The 18,223-nt window shown below is 32.3% G+C and overlaps 1 long non-coding RNA gene and 1 pseudogene across 2 annotated transcripts; both read left to right on the top strand.

Moving 5' to 3' along the window:
* Positions 1-3,114: 3,114 nt before the first annotated feature.
* LOC105764174 (uncharacterized) lies at positions 3,115-6,045 on the top strand. 2 transcript variants are annotated; one of them, XR_008192066.1, is made up of 3 exons: positions 3,123-3,616; positions 3,702-5,132; positions 5,793-6,045. It is a non-coding gene; the product is annotated as an uncharacterized LOC105764174 (long non-coding RNA). The 2 variants fall into 2 exon arrangements; XR_001124544.2 differs by having other exon boundaries at positions 3,115-5,132.
* A 978-nt stretch (positions 6,046-7,023) lies between these two features.
* Positions 7,024-10,123, top strand: LOC105764172 (G-type lectin S-receptor-like serine/threonine-protein kinase At2g19130; annotated as a pseudogene).
* Positions 10,124-18,223: the final 8,100 nt, after the last annotated feature.

The raw sequence follows: 18,223 nt of genomic DNA on the forward strand, positions 1-18,223 counted from the left end.
CTTTCAATTATCTTAATATGATGTAAACCCCAATCAATCGTGACCTTAACCTGCTTTCATTGGGCTGGGATTTCCTCCAGGCCTATGTTATCTAGTTTGATGCCCTATGGGGCACGGCATTAATCGATCAATTCAACATGCTTAAAGAATTGACTGTCGTTAGTTGAGGTAATAATGTTGCAAATTTCTCGAAAACCTACTTTTAGTGGGGGTGAGAGCAGTTAGAGAAGAGGTGATGCCATGCCAATTATGACTTTGAAGCGAATTTGGTTATCATTTGAAGAGTATTAGGATTGGCTCAGCCTCAGTTAGTCAATTGCTTATTCTTCAAACACTCCGAACACATAACTTGTGTGTTATTATTATTATTTTTTTACAGTTTCTTCAAGGGAATTGGACAATGAGTTGAGTAACTGGAAAGATGGGGAAGGACATCTCATTATTAGACTGTTTGTTTTGTTTGAGTATTTATTGCAAATTAATTGCTGGCTTTATTATCAACCCCCCAAAACAAAAACAAAAAAATGGTTGCTGGCTTAGGCTTAGCTGTGGAACATAATTTTTTCCCACTAGCTTTAAAGGCCCAACTGAGTCGTGTAACTTGCTGTAAGCCTTTTAACTCCTAAAACCAAAAAATAAAATAATTTTGAAGTTATGATATTAGTTTTCATATTTTGTAAAACTTGTGAATTTAATTTATATATTTTAGTTACTATGGTTCTTAAATTTTAAAATTCCAGTCCTCGCTAAACAGTAATTGTTAAATTTATTAATTTTGTTACTTTCTAAAATCTAATGAGGCAAATATATTATCATATGTGTTATACACTGCCAGCTTGTCATTTCCACGTATTGCTCACTAAAAATTCAATTCATGGATTAATGATTGTCATTTGTGCCAAGACTAAAATTTCAAAATTGGTGAAGTATAAGGACTTAGAATGATCCAATTAGAGAATATAGACTAAATCTACAATTGCACATAGATTGTAGAACCAGTAATTGAATTTAACCAAACAAATTTAACTATTACTTTTTGGGATAGGATTAAAATTTTAAAATTCAAAAAGTATTGGGACTAAAATTGATCCATTCGAAAAGTAAAAGACTAAATCCATAACTTTTACAAAGTATAGGGACTAATAGCATAATTTTACCTAAGATGAATGAGTTATGGACACAATAAATGGAGTCTTTCTTAATTCTTCCTTGGGACATTGGATGTGATAGGGTAGTATGGTAAAGTTTGGATTCCAATTATAATTTCACTCAAACATTTTGCCATTAGGTCAAAATAATACTTAACGCTCAATAAATGCTCCTATTGTGAGTTTCATGAATGAAGGGTTGGACCCGTGCTATTCCAATTACATTTCTCACTTTCATTCATTCACAGCCACAAGTCACATGTTTCTATACTTAATTGCTGTCAAGTCCTATTTTCTTGGATTACATATCTCCATAAATAAAGTAAATAGATTACATTAGGATCCTTGAAAAGTAATTTTATTTGATTCAATCTTATCTCCAATTATAATCATGAGATTAACGGTACAAAATCCTAAAAAAAATGCAATCAAAACAAGTTATAAAACCTGATCAGTGTCAAGTGCAGTTGTAACCACTACACCAAAACAGGCTTTTAGTGGCGTTTTTAGTGGCGTTTGGATAAAAAACGCCGCTAAAAATCAAGTATTAGCGGCGCTTTAGAAAAAACATCGCTAAAGATCCAGTATTAGCGGCGTTTTTAGGAAAACGCAGCTAAAAACTAGCATTAGCGGCGTTTTCCAAAAAGCGCCGCAAAAAACCTAAGCACAACGATGTCTTTTTTGAGTTTTCGGGGCGTTAGCGGCGTTTTTGAAGAAGCGCCGCTAATGCTCTGGTCTTTAGCGGCGTTTTTTAGGAAGCGCCGCTAATGCTCTGGTCTTTAGCGGCGTTTTTGAAGAAGCGCCGCTAATGCTCTAGTCTTTAGCGGCGTTTTTGAAGAAGCGCCGCTAATGCTCTGGTCTTTAGAGGCGTTTTTTAGGAAGCGCCGCTAATGCTCCGGGCTTTAGCGGCGTTTTTGAAGAAACGCCACTAATGCTCTGGTCTTTAGCGGCGTTTTTGAAGAAGCGCCGCTAATGCTCGAGTCTTTAGCGGCGTTTTTTGAAAAGCGCTGCTAATGCTCGGGTCTTTAGCGGCGTTTTTAAAAAAGTGCCGGAAATTTTTTTTTTTAAGTTTTTTGGGTACATTATTTAAAATACTATTATTTAAAATAATTTTTAAGTTTTTTGGGTACATTACTGAGTGTTTTTTAATTTACATATTAAATAATTTTGCTATCTATGTCTGATTCTTGTTAATATTTGTGATTCCAGCTGGCATTGATAACCGTAAGTAGTAGATCTTCATAAGCATTGGTTAATTCACAAAAGACTTACAGTGCTTGGGTATATGAGGTTCCTATAAGTGAAATAAAAAATAGTATAACTATCTCAAAGTTTTAAGCGTCTATGACGTGTTTAATATTTATATATTAAAAATATCTTATATAATCGTAAAAGAGATAGTATTAATTTTAAAATATTGAATTAATTATCATTATAGTTTAGGGATTATGGGTTTAGGGATTATTGTTTATGATTTGCGATTTAAGAGTTGGGGTTTAAAGTTTAGGGTTTAAGATTTAGGGTTAAGGGTTTATGTTTTATAATTTAGGGTTTAGGGATAAAGGTTAAAGGTTTAGGATTTAGGGTTTAGATTAATTAGTTTTTAATTTATATATTAAATAATTTATTATATAATTGTAAAAGAGATAATATTAATTTTAATATATTAAAATTATGATTATAATTTAAATTATTTAAGAGATAATAAGTAAACTTTATATATATTAAATGAAATTTTATATAATCAATTAATATTTAAAATATTTAATCTAAACCATTTTATATATCTAAATATTAGATTTAAAAAAAACATTGATAAATAAAAAAATAGTTAAAATTTTTAGTAGAACAAAACGGTATCATTTTATTTAAAATAAAATAATAAAAAAGTAAAAGATGAGTAATAGTGACGTTTTTATAAAAAACGCCACAAAATCATTTTACTTTAAAAAAATTGTGCCTTTTTTTCCCTAAATTCCCCCCTAAAACCCCTAATTTTTCCCCCTAAAATTTGTATCCTCAAAACACCCTTTAGGTGTTTCTATCCGCCACCACGCCTTCATCATCATCGTTCCCTACTTTTGCTACTTTAAGCTCCTCTTCTTCTCAACCACCGTCTTTGTTTTTCTCTTGTTTATCCGGTCGGTGTATTTTTCAGGAAAATCCAAATTTTTCCGAAAGATTTCCCGACCGACGATTATTCCATCTTTATCTTTTCGTCAAAATCTCGAAAATCAAAACAATTCCGGTGTTTTTGTTTTTGAAGCTAAAGAGTCATCTTGTTTTCCTTCTCCTGATCGCTTGATTTTGCCGCTAAACCTCTTCTGATTTTGCAGCTAGGTACACTGTGAGATCTTTTGGAATCAGGCGTAATGAGAAGATTGCTTGCTACGTGACTCTGAATATTTCAAGTACAAAAGATGAAAAATAAAGAAGAATCGTTTCAATTCTTAGCCATGGCGGAACAGGTCCACATTCCTCTTTCTCTGCCTTTTATCTGTCTTATTTTTATTTGTTGAAACTGCTTTGATCTTTCTTTTTATTTTATATTAGACGGAGAAAGCATTTCTCAAACACCCAAAGGTGTTTTTAAGGTGAACTAGCTTCTTCCATGTCTTTATTAATTCTTGGTTTTGTTGATTTCATTTTTAGATTATTGTTTCCCCCCTGTTAAATTATGAATCCATCTGTTACAAATCTGTTTTGCATTGTTCATCAAATAACATGCACAAATAATATTATTTGTATATATTTTGAGGAAAATTATAATATTATTATATATAATCAATGCAAAATTTTTAAGGCACCTTATTAAATACGAAATTTATAGGCACGAAACTAAGAATGATTGAAGCTTCTGCAAACTTTTTTGTTGTCAACATGGCGACTTTAGCTTTCTCAGCATCAATAATTATTGAACTGTTAACCTTAATCTACTCAAAATCACATTCCTTAGCAAGCTTCATAACTAGCTTAACGACACACTAATCTCTTAAAAGCAAAGAATTTAATTGAAGTTCATATTTTTGCAAGTTAAATTTAGTAGAGTCTGTCATCATTCATTGTGTGGTTATTTGTGTTTTTCGGCCACTGTATGTTGTTTTTGCTTTTTCCTTTTGTGGTGCTTTGTCGCACAGCACTTAGGCTACATATCCCCACGAGTTTGAAGACTTCGCTACTAAAATTCTGTGGAAGGCAAATTTCTCTATAAATTATGAAATTGTTCTAAAAGAAAAGAAAGAAGCTTAAAATGTGAAAAAAAAAAGAACTCATCAAACTGTTCTTTTTTGAACATTAAATACCTCTGCTAGTAATTTTGGATACCGCTTCTTTGCTTCCAATCATACCTTGTTTATTTCTATTCCAATTAGATTACATTGATATGAGCATGCTTTATCTGTTGACACCTTTCATAAACTAGTTTCTGTGCAAATCACGTATCCTTTTCATAATTCCTTGAAAAGATTTTATATTACAAAATAAGATCATTGTCTATCTTTAAGTTTTGTTCCTCATGAAGTTTGAACATAGATTTGTTGACCAGAATGTTGTGTTTCATGTTTTCACTTAGAAATACCCTTTGTAACTTTTTTAAACATTTACCTGATTTTGGCCAACCGAAATCTTCTTACTTCTTATCTACATGTTTTTTATTCAATTATTGGATATTCTGTTTGATTCCGTGTTAAAATGTGGAAGGTGTTACTGGATTATGGATTGGCATTCTGTAACTATTTTCCTTGACAAACTTACAAATAAAGCAATCACATTCACTATTTTTCAAGCCTTTCAAACCACTTGCGTCTTACTCCTCTATGTTGAATCAAATTGTGGAATTGCTAAGTGCTAGAGACTATAAAGCTGCCATGCAGCTATCAGAAAATCTAAGAAGCTTGGCACTGAAGGGACTTCATTATTTTCAAACTTTTTGAGGATTCACTTCGGCTTTCTCTTCTGTTTTTGCTTCTTTGATTCAGCTAATAGGTGCGTTACTATAAAAGTCCCTGCTTTGTGCCATACCTGTTTATTTATCGGGTTTTTAACCATGATTTTAAACTTTTAACTAATTTTAAAAAAAATTGTTGATTAGATAAATTTAGATTATCTGATCATTGAATCTATATGTCGTTGGGCTGCCCAGAAAAAAAAAACTTGAAATAGGTTTACTTAGTACTGGTTAAATCGGGCTTGATTTTAGATAAATCTAATTATTATCTTTAAGCATGATATGTTCTAATACTTTGATTTAAGCTGTTGATGTATGTATTCTGACTATGGAATATCATGTTCAAATATTCTACAAAGAAGCTAATTAGGAGATTCTGCAATTGTTGATGGTAATTGGAATTTAAGAATATAGGCTTAAGGGTTTAATTGGAATTTAAGCATGATATGTTCTAATATTTTAAATTTACATTGATGAATACTTTCCACCTATATTAACTTAAGTGAGTAGATATATCAATAGTGTACATTTTTTATTCCATAAACAATCTTAAAAAGTTGAGATATATTTTTTAGATGTATTTGTTAATAATTTACTATAACATTATAAAACAAATCCAAAAAAGTTGAACCGATTTACTTATCTTTGCCATGTTTACTATGGTTTGAACAGATTAAGTTACTTTTATTTTCATGCAGAGCATGTAGATACCAAATTTGCAGTTCAAATTCGAAGCCATGCTCAAAAGTTTTTCTCTAAGGCTCATTGCTTTGGGTTCATTACAAGATTTCCTTGATTAAGTAAATGTATTGTATATTTTATTACCTTGCATATGTATTATTTATTTTAGTTTTGATTCTAAATTTTTATTTTTACTTAAGTGTTCTAACTTTTAGATTTTAATTGTGTTATTAATTTATTATTTTAAATTCTAAATTTAAATTCATTAAATTTTATATTTATATTTAGTTTTAAAGTTAAAATTTTCGTAAAAATTTAATTTAAATAATAGTTTTATTTATCCTTAAAACATAATATAATATTTATCATAGAAATAAATATTATTTGAAAAAAAATTATTTTTTTAAAAGATATGTTTTAGCGGTGTTTGTGTGAAAAGCGTCGCTAAAGGCCTATTCTATAGCGGCGTTTGTACGAAAAGTCGTTGCTAAATATCTGTTCTATAGCGGCGTTCTTTAAAAAAGCGCCGCTAAAAGTCATGACCTATAGCGGCGTTTGTGGGAAAAGCCCTTTATTGGACAAAAATCTAAAGTAATTTCATGTAGTTGCAATTGAAGAAACATCTTCATTAGCTCAAGTTTCATCAACCATACAAAGTAATGACAAATTTAAACAACATCATGAATAAACAGAACAATTAACAACATAAGCAAAGCAAAGGAAAAAAAAAAAACCTCCCCCGTACCATTAAATGTTATCATGTTAGGAAGTATTATTTAACATATTATCAAAATGTCAAAATGTTATCATGATAGTGAAAAATAATTAATATTAAAAATATAGTTTAAAAAATTTATTTAATAATTGAATTATACGTAAAGTGGTAATTTATAAAAAAATCCCATCAATTTTGAGTTGATGCCGAGTTGACTCGTGACACCAGTTCAATCAATTACATTAACAATATATAAATGATATGGGTGAAAAAGATTTTGTGTGTAAAAATATTAAAACTTATAAAAAAGATAATATCAAACAAAAGCTTTGGTACAAGTGGTAATGTTAAGGTTTTATAGATTTTAGTGTGAAGAATTCAGAAAGAAAGAAGAAAGATTGAGAGAGGTAAGTGAAGTTTCTCAAATAACTAGTTTTACAGTCTTGTCATCCGAATGAAATAGGAACGTGGAACGATGATATTTGGAAGCCTAAGAAAGACAATGCCATCGTATTCTTCTGGTGTGGGGTATGGAAGATTAGGACCGTATCTCACATTCACAGTCATTGGGGTAATTTCACAAAATGGTCCTTTCAGATTCAAGGTTGACCCATTCATATCCTGAAAATCTAGAAATACTAGAATACAATAGCTTCGACTTATCTCCAAAGCTGTACGTGAAAAACATGGTTACTCAGCTTTCTAAATTGCCCATGTTCTGTGGGGAACAAACAAAGGCCATAGTTGTCTTCTTCACAAGCTTTGATTTGATTTACACACCAATAAAGCTTCTTGCTCATAAACAAAGGCCAGTGTTTTTCTTCCATCTCTCGTGGAGAAATATCTGTCTTGTTTATTTTATCAGTAACTCTCTTACAGGACAGTGCCATGGAGAAGATGAATATCCCATGGCTGATACTTTCCCTTCAAATCTTTATCTTCTTTTCTCTCAACCGCCAACTCGCCTTTGGAGCTGACACCATCTCAGCTAATCAATCTCTGTCCGGGACTCAGACCATTGTTTCATCGGGTGGGCACTTCGTGTTGGGGTTCTTCAAACCAGGTAACTCTTCCAACTACTACATAGGCATGTGGTACTCAATCAACAGACCGCTGTTTGGGTTGCTAACAGAGAGATACCACCAGTCCACGATATACACTCTTCTGAACTGAAAATATCTAATGGTAACTTGGTTTTGTTCAACGAATCCCAAGTGCCAATTTGGTCCACCAATATTAGCTCAAGCAGCTCAAATTCTGTAGTAGCAGTTGTTGAAGATGGTGGGAATCTCGTTTTAAAAGATGGGCCGAAATCATCGACGCCATTATGGCAAAGTCTTGATCATCCCACTCATACATGGCTTCCTGGTGGTAAGCTTAGCTTGAACAGACGAACCAATCAGAGCCAGCAGCTAACCTCATGGAAAAATTCGGAAGATCCTGCACCGGGTCTCTTCTCCCTTGAGCTAGACCCCAATGGAACCAATTAATCTTTCATACTATGGAATAGGTCCGAACAGTACTGGACAAGTGGAGCTTGGGATCCACAGAGGAGGATTTTAAGCTTAGTTCCAGAAATGAGACTGAATGAAATCTACAACTACAGCTATGTTTCCAACGAAAACGAGAGTTATTTCACTTACTCGCTTTATGATCCTTCTACTATATCTCGATTTGTAATGGATGTTTCGGGGCAGATTAAGCAACTGTCATGGTTGGAAAGCAGCCAGCGGTGGAGTTTGATTTGGTCAGAACCGAGACAACAATGCGAGGTGTATGCCATTTGTGGTGCTTTCGGCAGCTGCAACGAGAAAGCTCTGCCATTCTGCAACTGTTTGACAGGTTTCGAGCCCAAGTCAGAAAGCGATTGGAATCTGAGCGATTTTTCTAAGGGGTGTAAAAGGAAAACCCAGCTCCAATGTGAAGACCCCACTCTTGCCCATGGAAAGAGTGATAAATTTCTAGAAATGCCCAACATAAAATTGCCTCAACATGAGCAGTCCATGACCGTTGGGAGCATTTCGGAATGTGAATCCACCTGCCTCAAGAATTGCTCTTGCAATGCTTATGCTTATGATAGTGGTGATTGTAAAGTTTGGATGGGAGATGTCTTGGATCTGAAACTACTTACAGAGGATTCTAGCAATGGACGGACTATATATATCAGGCTAGCGGCATCTGAGTTTTCAAGTTCGAGCAATAAAAGTGGAATAATTATAGGAGCAGTTGCAGGTACAGTGGGTGTAGTCCTATGCCTTGTAGTATTTGCGATGTTGAGATGGAGGAGGGGAACGATGAGAAATCCAAAAGCAGTTGAAGGTTCACTTTTAGCTTTCGGGTACAGAGATTTACAGATAGCAACCAAGAATTTTTCCGAAAAACTGGGGAGCGGAGGCTTTGGCTCTGTTTTCAAAGGAATGTTGGCAGACTCGAGTGTTATAGCAGTGAAGCAACTTGAGAGAATCAACCAGGGAGAGAAGCAATTCCGCACAGAGGTAAGCACAATCGGGACTATTCAACATGTAAATCTAGTGCGGCTACGTGGGTTTTGCTCTGATGGTGGGAGAAAGTTATTGGTATATGATTACATGCCAAAAGGTTCTTTGGATGCTCATCTCGTCCATGAAAGCAACTCTGATGCTCTAGACTGGAAAACCAGGTACCAGATTGCACTTGGTACGGCTAGAGGCTTAGTTTACCTTCATGAGAAGTGCAGAGATTGTATCATTCACTGTGACATCAAGCCAGAGAACATTCTCTTAGATGCTGAATTCTGTCCGAAGGTAGCAGATTTTGGGCTGGCAAAGCTTGTTGGGCGGGACTTCAGCAGGGTCCTGACAACCATGAGAGGGACGAGGGGCTACCTTGCACCAGAATGGATTTCAGGTGTGGCCATTACACCTAAAGCTGATGTGTATAGCTACGGGATGATGCTTTTTGAGATTGTCTCCGGAAGGAGAAACTCCCAACAGTCTGAAGATGGAAAAGTTAGATTCATTCCAACTTGGGCTGCTAGCCTAATAACAGAAGGCGGCGATGTCCTCAGCCTATTAGACCCCCGATTGAATGGAGTAGCCCCTGTAGAAGAGATATCAAGATTATGTAAAGTGGCTTGTTGGTTCAGGTAGTTCAGATGCTAGAGGGGGTTTTGGATTTGCACCTGCCGCCGGTTCCAAGATCTCTCCAGGTGTTAGTAGACGAGCAGGAGCACGTATTGCTCTTATCCGAGTCATCCTCAGCAGAGAGTTCTCAGAGTCGGAGTTACATCTCAACTCCCTCTCACGCTAAGAGCTCCACATTCTCAACAACTTCATAGATCATGAGAAGCATCGCCTGGAAATAAGTTGAGGTAGTTGGGGTTCCTCATGTTTGTGTATGTATATATTTATTCAGAGTTTTTTCAATAAAAAAAGGAAGGTCGCAACTTGAGCAGAGAGGGTTGCAAATTATACTAAATAATCGAATGTTAGTTTTTCAAAGACGACTATGTGGATCAATTTGGGTTAAATGCCATTATAGCTCAAAGCTAAATGCGCATATTTTAACAGCATCAACTTGTTCTCCTGCACCTTCTTAACCAAGGACAAGAAAGTGCGATTTTAAGATTATGCCATTGATCCACTGATTTGGCCCGACTTGCTTGTTATGTGCATCATCTTTGGAATTTTGGTCACCAATTTGGATTACCGAAACAAAGCAGTGGTGCCCATGCAAATTTATGCATTTCAAATCTGTGTACTTTTTAAGAACAGACAAAATAAAAGATTACGCAAATATAATATACTTTTTTCAATGCTATCATTTATGTATGGAGGTGGAATAAATTTTTTTATAAGATATCCTTACAATATATTAAGTAATTAATTTTGTATATTTCCCACCATATTAAAATTTTAATGAAAAAAATATAAAATAAGGCAGCTAGGCTTGTAAATTTCTCAACTGCTGCCAATTTTTAAGCAGCATTCAACTGGATAAAAAGGTTTCTACTGAAATAAATTCTTTCCCTAAAAATGTTCATCTTCAATTGATTAGCCTTCAAAAATATATCCACATACCTAAACCCACAATCACAGAAAAGTCGTACCACATTAACTCACTGTACAATTTATGTATTTACACATGCTTCATATCTATATAAAAGGTCTAAAAAACCTTTTTCATGCTAACATCTACAATACCCTTCCATTTACATTTTATAGGAAACTGGTTAATGTTGAATTTTAACTTTTATGCTACACTCAAACTTTAGATTATATAATAATAGTTAAATTTAAATTTTGATTCCTGTGTTGCACTTAAATTTAAGATTTAAATTTTATACTTTAATTTCTTTACATAATTCGTACCTTAATTTTTTACAATGTCTTTAGCTAGCTCAAATATTTTGTTTTGATTAAAATGTTGATGTAATTTTTAAGAGTTATTAATAATATTAATTTATTTGTTAAATTCTAATCCTTTGCAATGTCATTTCTTTTTATTCGCTAGTAAGTGAGTTTTTTTTTCAAAATGTTACATCAATGAATTTAACAGAAAATTTTAATGGTCTTAACAATTGGGTCTAATTTTTAATTTTGAAAAATAAAGGGACTAAATTTTAAAAATAAAAGTGCAAATACTGAATTTCAAATATATAATGAGTACAATGAGTTGAAGTATTTTTTAATATTCAAATATTTACTCTAGAATTTGACCCAAAAATAATTATTAATTAAACGAACGCAAAGCTTGGTAGGATCCATACTAGTTTGTTGTAATCAAAGAATCTCTCACAAGAATTCTCGTAACTTCTTACAGTCTGTTTGGATAGTACAAAGTAATTGAATAAAAGTGTAATTACTAATGTAGTAACTACACTCTCTTGTAATTACAAAGAATTGTAATTCCCTAGACATATTTAGCGGACAAAGTATAATTACATCGTAATGTCATATGTCATATTTGGTAGTAGGAAATTGTAATTACACAATTACATAATTCAGATTTTAAAAATATACATTATTACTATAAAAAATATCTAAATGAGTAACAAAATTAAAATCAAATCATCATTTTGATTTGCCATATTTTTACCATATTTTTCTATAAATAAACTTATTATAACACTTTTAGTATTTTATAAAACATAATTTATATTTTATAATATACTTTACAACCATAAACTTTTAGAATTTAAATAATATAACTTTTGTTATAACTTTATAAAATACATATAAATTACTTTGTTATAATATAATTTTTTAATATTTATATTATGGTTTTAGAAATTTTTGGTAATAACCATCCCAAATAGTCATATGTGTTCTTACTTACAAAATATTTTTTTATAACTTAAACTTGTACAAAAATAAATTTCTTAAAGTTAAATAATGTATGTTTGAAAAGTCATAGATAGACCTATTCATGGGCCGGACTACCTGCCCAGGCCCGAAGGCTTGCCCGAAATTTGAGAAGGTTTGAGTAAAAATATTAGGCCTGAAAATGGGCTTGGGCAAAAAAATTGGGCCCATTTAAAATATGGGCCGGGCTCAGGCTTGAACATTCAAGGTTCGAGTCCAGCCTGACCCATTTTTAAGTTTATAATATTTTATATTATGTTATTTTTATATATTATATAATTTAGAACACATTAAAAAAATAAACGTATACAAAATATATAATGCTACTGTAATGTAAACATTAAAATAATGTTAAGATGACTATATAAAAATTTTCAATAAATAAAAAATGTATAAAATTATTAAATATTAACATCATATAATATAATATTTTAAAAAAATTAAAAATAATATGGTGGGCCTAAAATGGGCTTGGATTAGTCTTTTGCAAATATGGGCGGGTTTTGACAAAATTTTAAGCTCATATTTTGGGCCGGGTCAGGCCTAGACAAACATAAAATATGTTACTATCATGCTTAGGCCCTGCCCGACTCGGCCCATGAACACTTCTAGTCATAGGGTAATTGAATTTGGATCTAATTGTCCACTTAATTACTTCAATTGTCACTCTCCCTCCTAAAAATTGGAAAGTGTAATTAGATACTCCAATAACAATAAATTCAGTAAGACCCTTTCAATTACAATGGTTGCCCAAACATGTCACTCCTCTATAATTACAAACAATTACATCCAAATCCAATAACTAAGTAACTTCCCAAACACTACATTAAAGTAATTAAAGGAGCCTTCAATCCATAATAACAAAACATTGCTTCATCTCCATAATCTTAAGTGCATATTACATTTCCAGTGATAATTTTTTCCTTTAATTTCGGGACTTTAGTTATCCAATGCTATTTAAACAACCTTGTTTCAAAACTTGTTTAATCAGCTGTCCAGACATATTTTTAGGACAGCTAAGTCCAGTATAATGTAACATCCTCACTTAAAAAAAAAGAATATTTATGGTAGAAGTCTTTGAATAAGTGATCTATAAATAAATAGTAATATAAGAAATTGTGATCATTTTTAGAGAAAACTGTCAGACATGAAAACATAGAGACTTATTAGTAGGAGCATGTGGTTAATTTAAAAGTTTGGTATCGAGTTTAGGGACTAAATTGAATAAATTAAAAATTATAGGAATTAAAATGCAAGTATTCCATTTTATTTTGATGAAAAGACTTGATGACAATTTTACCATTACTTAAAAAATCAATAGTTTTACGATGGCTTTTAAATGATATTAGTAGGAGCATGTGGTTAATTTAAAAGTTCAAGATAGAGTTTAGGGACTAAATTGAATAAAATAAAAATTATAGGAATTAAAATGCAAGTATTCCATTTTATTTTGATGAAAAAGACTTGATGACAATTTTACCATTACTTAAAAAATCAATAGTTTTACGATGGCTTTAAAATTATATTTTATTAATAATAATATTTTATTAATTGATATTGCAATACGTAAAAACAGAAGAAGAGACTTCTTGATAAGCTGTAAAAGTAACATATTTTAATCTCATTCTTAATGCATTTTTGGATGATTAATTATGTAAATTAGTGAATTTGATGCTCCTAATCCTTGAAATTCATATTTCTATACTTAGGAGAGCCCTTGGGAGCAAAAAGAGCAAAAAAGAGCCAAAATCGGACAAATAGAACTGTTTCCAGGATCCACATGGGCTGGGCATTTCCACACGAGCTAACCACACTCCCATGTGCCAGTACGTGTCAATATCACACCCTACTTCCCAAATACGCAGAAAAACCAAATTTTGAAGCTTTTTGAGCAGTCTAAAGTCTATAAATACCAATTAGAAGAAGATCTAAGGGGGCACTCAGAGAATATCGAAGAAAGCACTCGAAGAACACCATCAGAATTAACTCAAAAGCGGATCTCCCTCAAGATAAAAAAATCTCCATTTAATTTCTTTCAAAGTTTTATTGAGTTTCTTTATGTCTTGTGGTTATTCTGGCTTTGAGATGTTTTCATTCAGGATTATGAACTAAATTCCCTAGATATCTAGGGAAGATAAAACATATGATGAATCTTATTATTTGATTTCTGATTTATGCGATAAATACTTTATTATTGTTCTCAATTATGTATGCTTATTTCTTGTTTTAATATTTCTGATATATTAATTCAAGTTTAATGTACTTCTTTCAGTGGAGCAAAAGTCCCTGTTTAAGAGTAGATCTAGCATAATTGAGTGGAGTTGAATGCAATCCTAGAAATAGAACGACATAAATCTACCAGATTAGAGTCAAATCTAATAGAGGAATCCATAGATCGAGTTAATGTGACAATAGGGTTTTAATTAGAAAGAGATTTCAATTAATCAACCTAAAGTAAGTTGTTCTTCTCGAAAGAGATATTAACATAATTTAGGGATTTCTTGTAACATCCCGTAAGTAAGGGATGTCGGGAAATATACTTCCGGGACCACGCCTTTGAGTATCGAGTTTAAAAATATTAATATTATAATTTAGGAGTTACTTTAGAAGTAAATTGAATATTAAATTGATAATTTTAATTGCTAGGGATTTAAATTTTATTATAAGAAAGAAATAGTTGCAAGGACTATTTAATTAAATAGCCCATTTTGTTTTGGTCAAATGGAGTTAGTGGTTATGTATGAGAAAAAAATATAGATATATAGATGATATCATTAATAATTATAATATGATAACTATTATATATGTAAGGGAAATATATAAAAGAAAAAGAAATAAAGTGAAGAATAATAATAATAATAATAATAATAATAATAAGAGATAAAAGATATAGTAGGTGAAAAGAAGATAGGGGAATGGAGTAGAATTTTCTTTTCTTTTCTATTTGCTGCCGAAAAATAGAAGAAGAAGGGGGAGAAGGGGGAGAAGGGGATGTTCAGCCATGGGTATTTAATGCATGTATAAAATTGTAAGTAATGTTTAGCTATCTTGGCATGAAATTATGTTATTTGATGATATAATGCTATGAGCTAGTTTACCAAATTTTAAGAATGAATGGAAATTGTGAAAGTTACCATGGATGAGAAACTCAAAGGTTTGGGGTTATTTTGTTGAATACTAAATGTTTTTGAGGTGATGATTGAGTATAAATTTTGTAGACTAAATTGGTCATATTGGGGGGTGATTTTATTGATAATAATTCCTAGGGACTAAAGTGTTGTAAATTCAAAATAACATAGCTTAAATTGTTAATTTTGTGAAGTAAAGGGACTGTTTTAGTGGACTGTTCTTATGCTGGAAAATTTGAGACTTATTTTCTAAGTCCATTAAGTATATAAAATATTTTGTGATATGAAATTGATTAGCAATAACTAGAAATGAGTTAAATGCTATAAATAAATTTAGCAAGGTATGACTTCATTAAATTTAGTGTTTTGTGGTTTGATAATAAATTAAATGTATAATTAATGAATTATTGAAATAAGAAGGAAATATGATTAATCAAATTTGGATGTTAATAGTTGAGATGAATAAATGACAATTGTTGTTAAATGAGAGTATGAACTATAATATAAATTTGATTAATTTTAGTGGAAACAAGAATGGTATTAATTGAGCTAAATTGTTAAAAATAGATCAAGAGAAGAATAGAGCGAGTATCAGCCGTGGAAAGGAGAAGACCACTAAGTAGATATTTGTCATATTTTGGTAAGTTCGTGGACTCGAACTTAATATTCTAATTACTATTTAAATTAATTAATGCTAAATTAGCTCTTGATATAAAATGTATGTATATTATCGAAATAAATGTTAAGGAAAATGAATGAGGAATTTGTGGAAGAAAATAATTGTACAATCATTGATATATATTCGACTAGAGCTGGACTCACTATAGATTTTGTCAATATATCGACTAGCGCTAGGCACAATCTTTGTCAGCTTGTCTGACTAGTGCTGGGCACACAATCGTCAGTTAATCCGACTAGCGCTGGGCGCAAACACCGTTGGTTCATCCAACTAGAGCTGGGCTCACAACTATTATCGTCAGTATACCCGACTAGCACTGGGTGCAAATAGTGTTAGTTTATCCAACTAGAGCTGGGCTCACATTCAATACTGTCGGTAAATTCGACTAGCGCTGGGTGCAATCTTCTTTGCGGTTTACCACTAGGCACCGGGTGCCACGACACTAATAGATCTTACAATAAAGTCACTTGAATTATCGAAAGAATCGAATTCTTATTTGGTTAAGTTAGAATTTCATATTAATGGTGACTGAAATTGTGTTTAACTAATAAATGGAACCTATTAATGATAAATTGATTTACATGATGCAGGTTAGATAAATAGTAGAATCGAACTTGGCATCTCGCAAGAATCCCGTACTCAATGTTGGTGATGTTTCCTTTTTGTGTTTTTGGCATGTACCTAGGATGTAAATTTAATGTTAGCATCCATTTTATTTATTGAACTTTAGGGTATATGATTTTGTAAATGTAAATAGTTGTAAATACATGTTTGAAGTCTTATGCTATAGTGGAAGTAATGTTTGCTTAAATGAATTGATCATTTTGGTGATTTATCTAGATTGGTTGTTTGATAGGTAAAGTGAAACAAATTCTTATCACTTAGGTTGTGAATTGGATAGGAATGATATAGGTAGGTTGTGCATTTAATAAATTCAATGGTTGTATATGATGATGTTACATGTTTTAAGCTTGATTTTAGGTGGGTTTGAATGCCTATTATATCATAGTCATATGCATATTGTTAATTTTAGGTTGATATCAAGTTGGGTGAGAAATGTGGCTTGGAAAAATGACCTATTTTTGTCCACACGGGCAGAAACACGGGCGTGTGGCTTGGCCTTGCAGAAACGGGGTGTGTGGGCCCCACACGAGTGAACCACACAGGCGTGTGAGAATATTAGGCCAGGCCGTGTAATCCACTCGGCCAAGGCCATTTCGGGTCGTATGGGCCCACATGGACATGCAACATGGGCCTGTGGGCCCATTTTCACTGTTTGACTACTAAGGTTACACGGGTCGCCCAAGTCGACTGTGAACCTACTGTAGGGACGGTAAGGATACCTAGACCCCTAATTGACTGAAATGATTGAAAGATTGTTGTATGCCTATATAAAATATGTAACAGCCCGATTCTGGGCCTAGTCGGAATAGTGGTTTCGGGACCACAAATCAGACGAGGGAAAATATGGTTATTATTATATTTTTATGGTCTACAATTTTACGGAAAATTTTCGTTCGAAAATTTCGACGTTTGGGCACTCAATTTAGTCAAAAGGACTAAATTGTAAATAGTGCAAAAGTTGAGTTCTACATCTTAGAGGTGTCTAATTGTTATGAAATTTTAAATTGGAGGTCTTTATGTGGTAATTAGACCATTAGTTAGTTGATGGACAAAAATAGACATAAGAAATGGGTGAAATAGATTTTTTTTAAATGGGGGCATTTTAGTCATTTGGTTATTAAATAGAATTAAATGGGAAAAAGATGGCAAAATATGCTCATCTTCTTCATGGTGAACGAAATCAGCAAGGGGAAGCCATATTTAGGGTTTTAAGCTTTCAAGCTCCATAGTAAGTGATTCTAAGCCCGCTTTTAATGTTCTTCGTATTTTGGAGTCCCTAACTTGGTTTAGCTTATTCTACCATTAATTGTGTTAGGGTTCATATTTGGAAAAATATTCATAGGTGAAATGTGTTTATTTTTGCTGTTTTATGGTGGAATATGAAGCTAGAGATTATGTTAAACAACTTTTGCTAAGCAATTTTAAGCAAAACGGTAAATAGACATAATCGGTAAAAATAATTAATATTCAAAAGTATGTGTTGGAGTGGGAATTTGATGTTGCCATAGAAGGGAAAATGTTCAGCATGTTATAAAACTTAAGAATAAGTGATGAAGTTTAATTTCCGAGCTTGGGGACAAAAGTGTGATTATGCAAAAGTTTGGGGGCAAAATTGTAATTTTCAAAAAGTTGGGTGGTGGATTATTTTAATAAATGTGAATATTAAACGAGTTAAATTTGCTATTATAGATCAAGAAAGACGTGAAGAGTATATCAAACGGGGAAAAGAAAAGATAGTGGAGTAAAGTGCAAAATTACGATATTTTGCACCGAGGTAAGTAAACACGTGACTTAATGTATTATTTTGATATTATTTGATATATGTTGAGATTTATTTGGAATTAAAATAAATGTTTGGCAATATCCTAAAATGTTGTTAAATCGGAAATGTGATAAAGGGTTGCAATATATGGGTTATGGGTTGAACACTGGAATAAGCGGAGTATGTTGTATATAAAAG

Source organism: Gossypium raimondii, chromosome 12, assembly GCF_025698545.1.
Source record: "Gossypium raimondii isolate GPD5lz chromosome 12, ASM2569854v1, whole genome shotgun sequence".
Lineage (NCBI taxonomy): Eukaryota > Viridiplantae > Streptophyta > Magnoliopsida > Malvales > Malvaceae > Gossypium > Gossypium raimondii.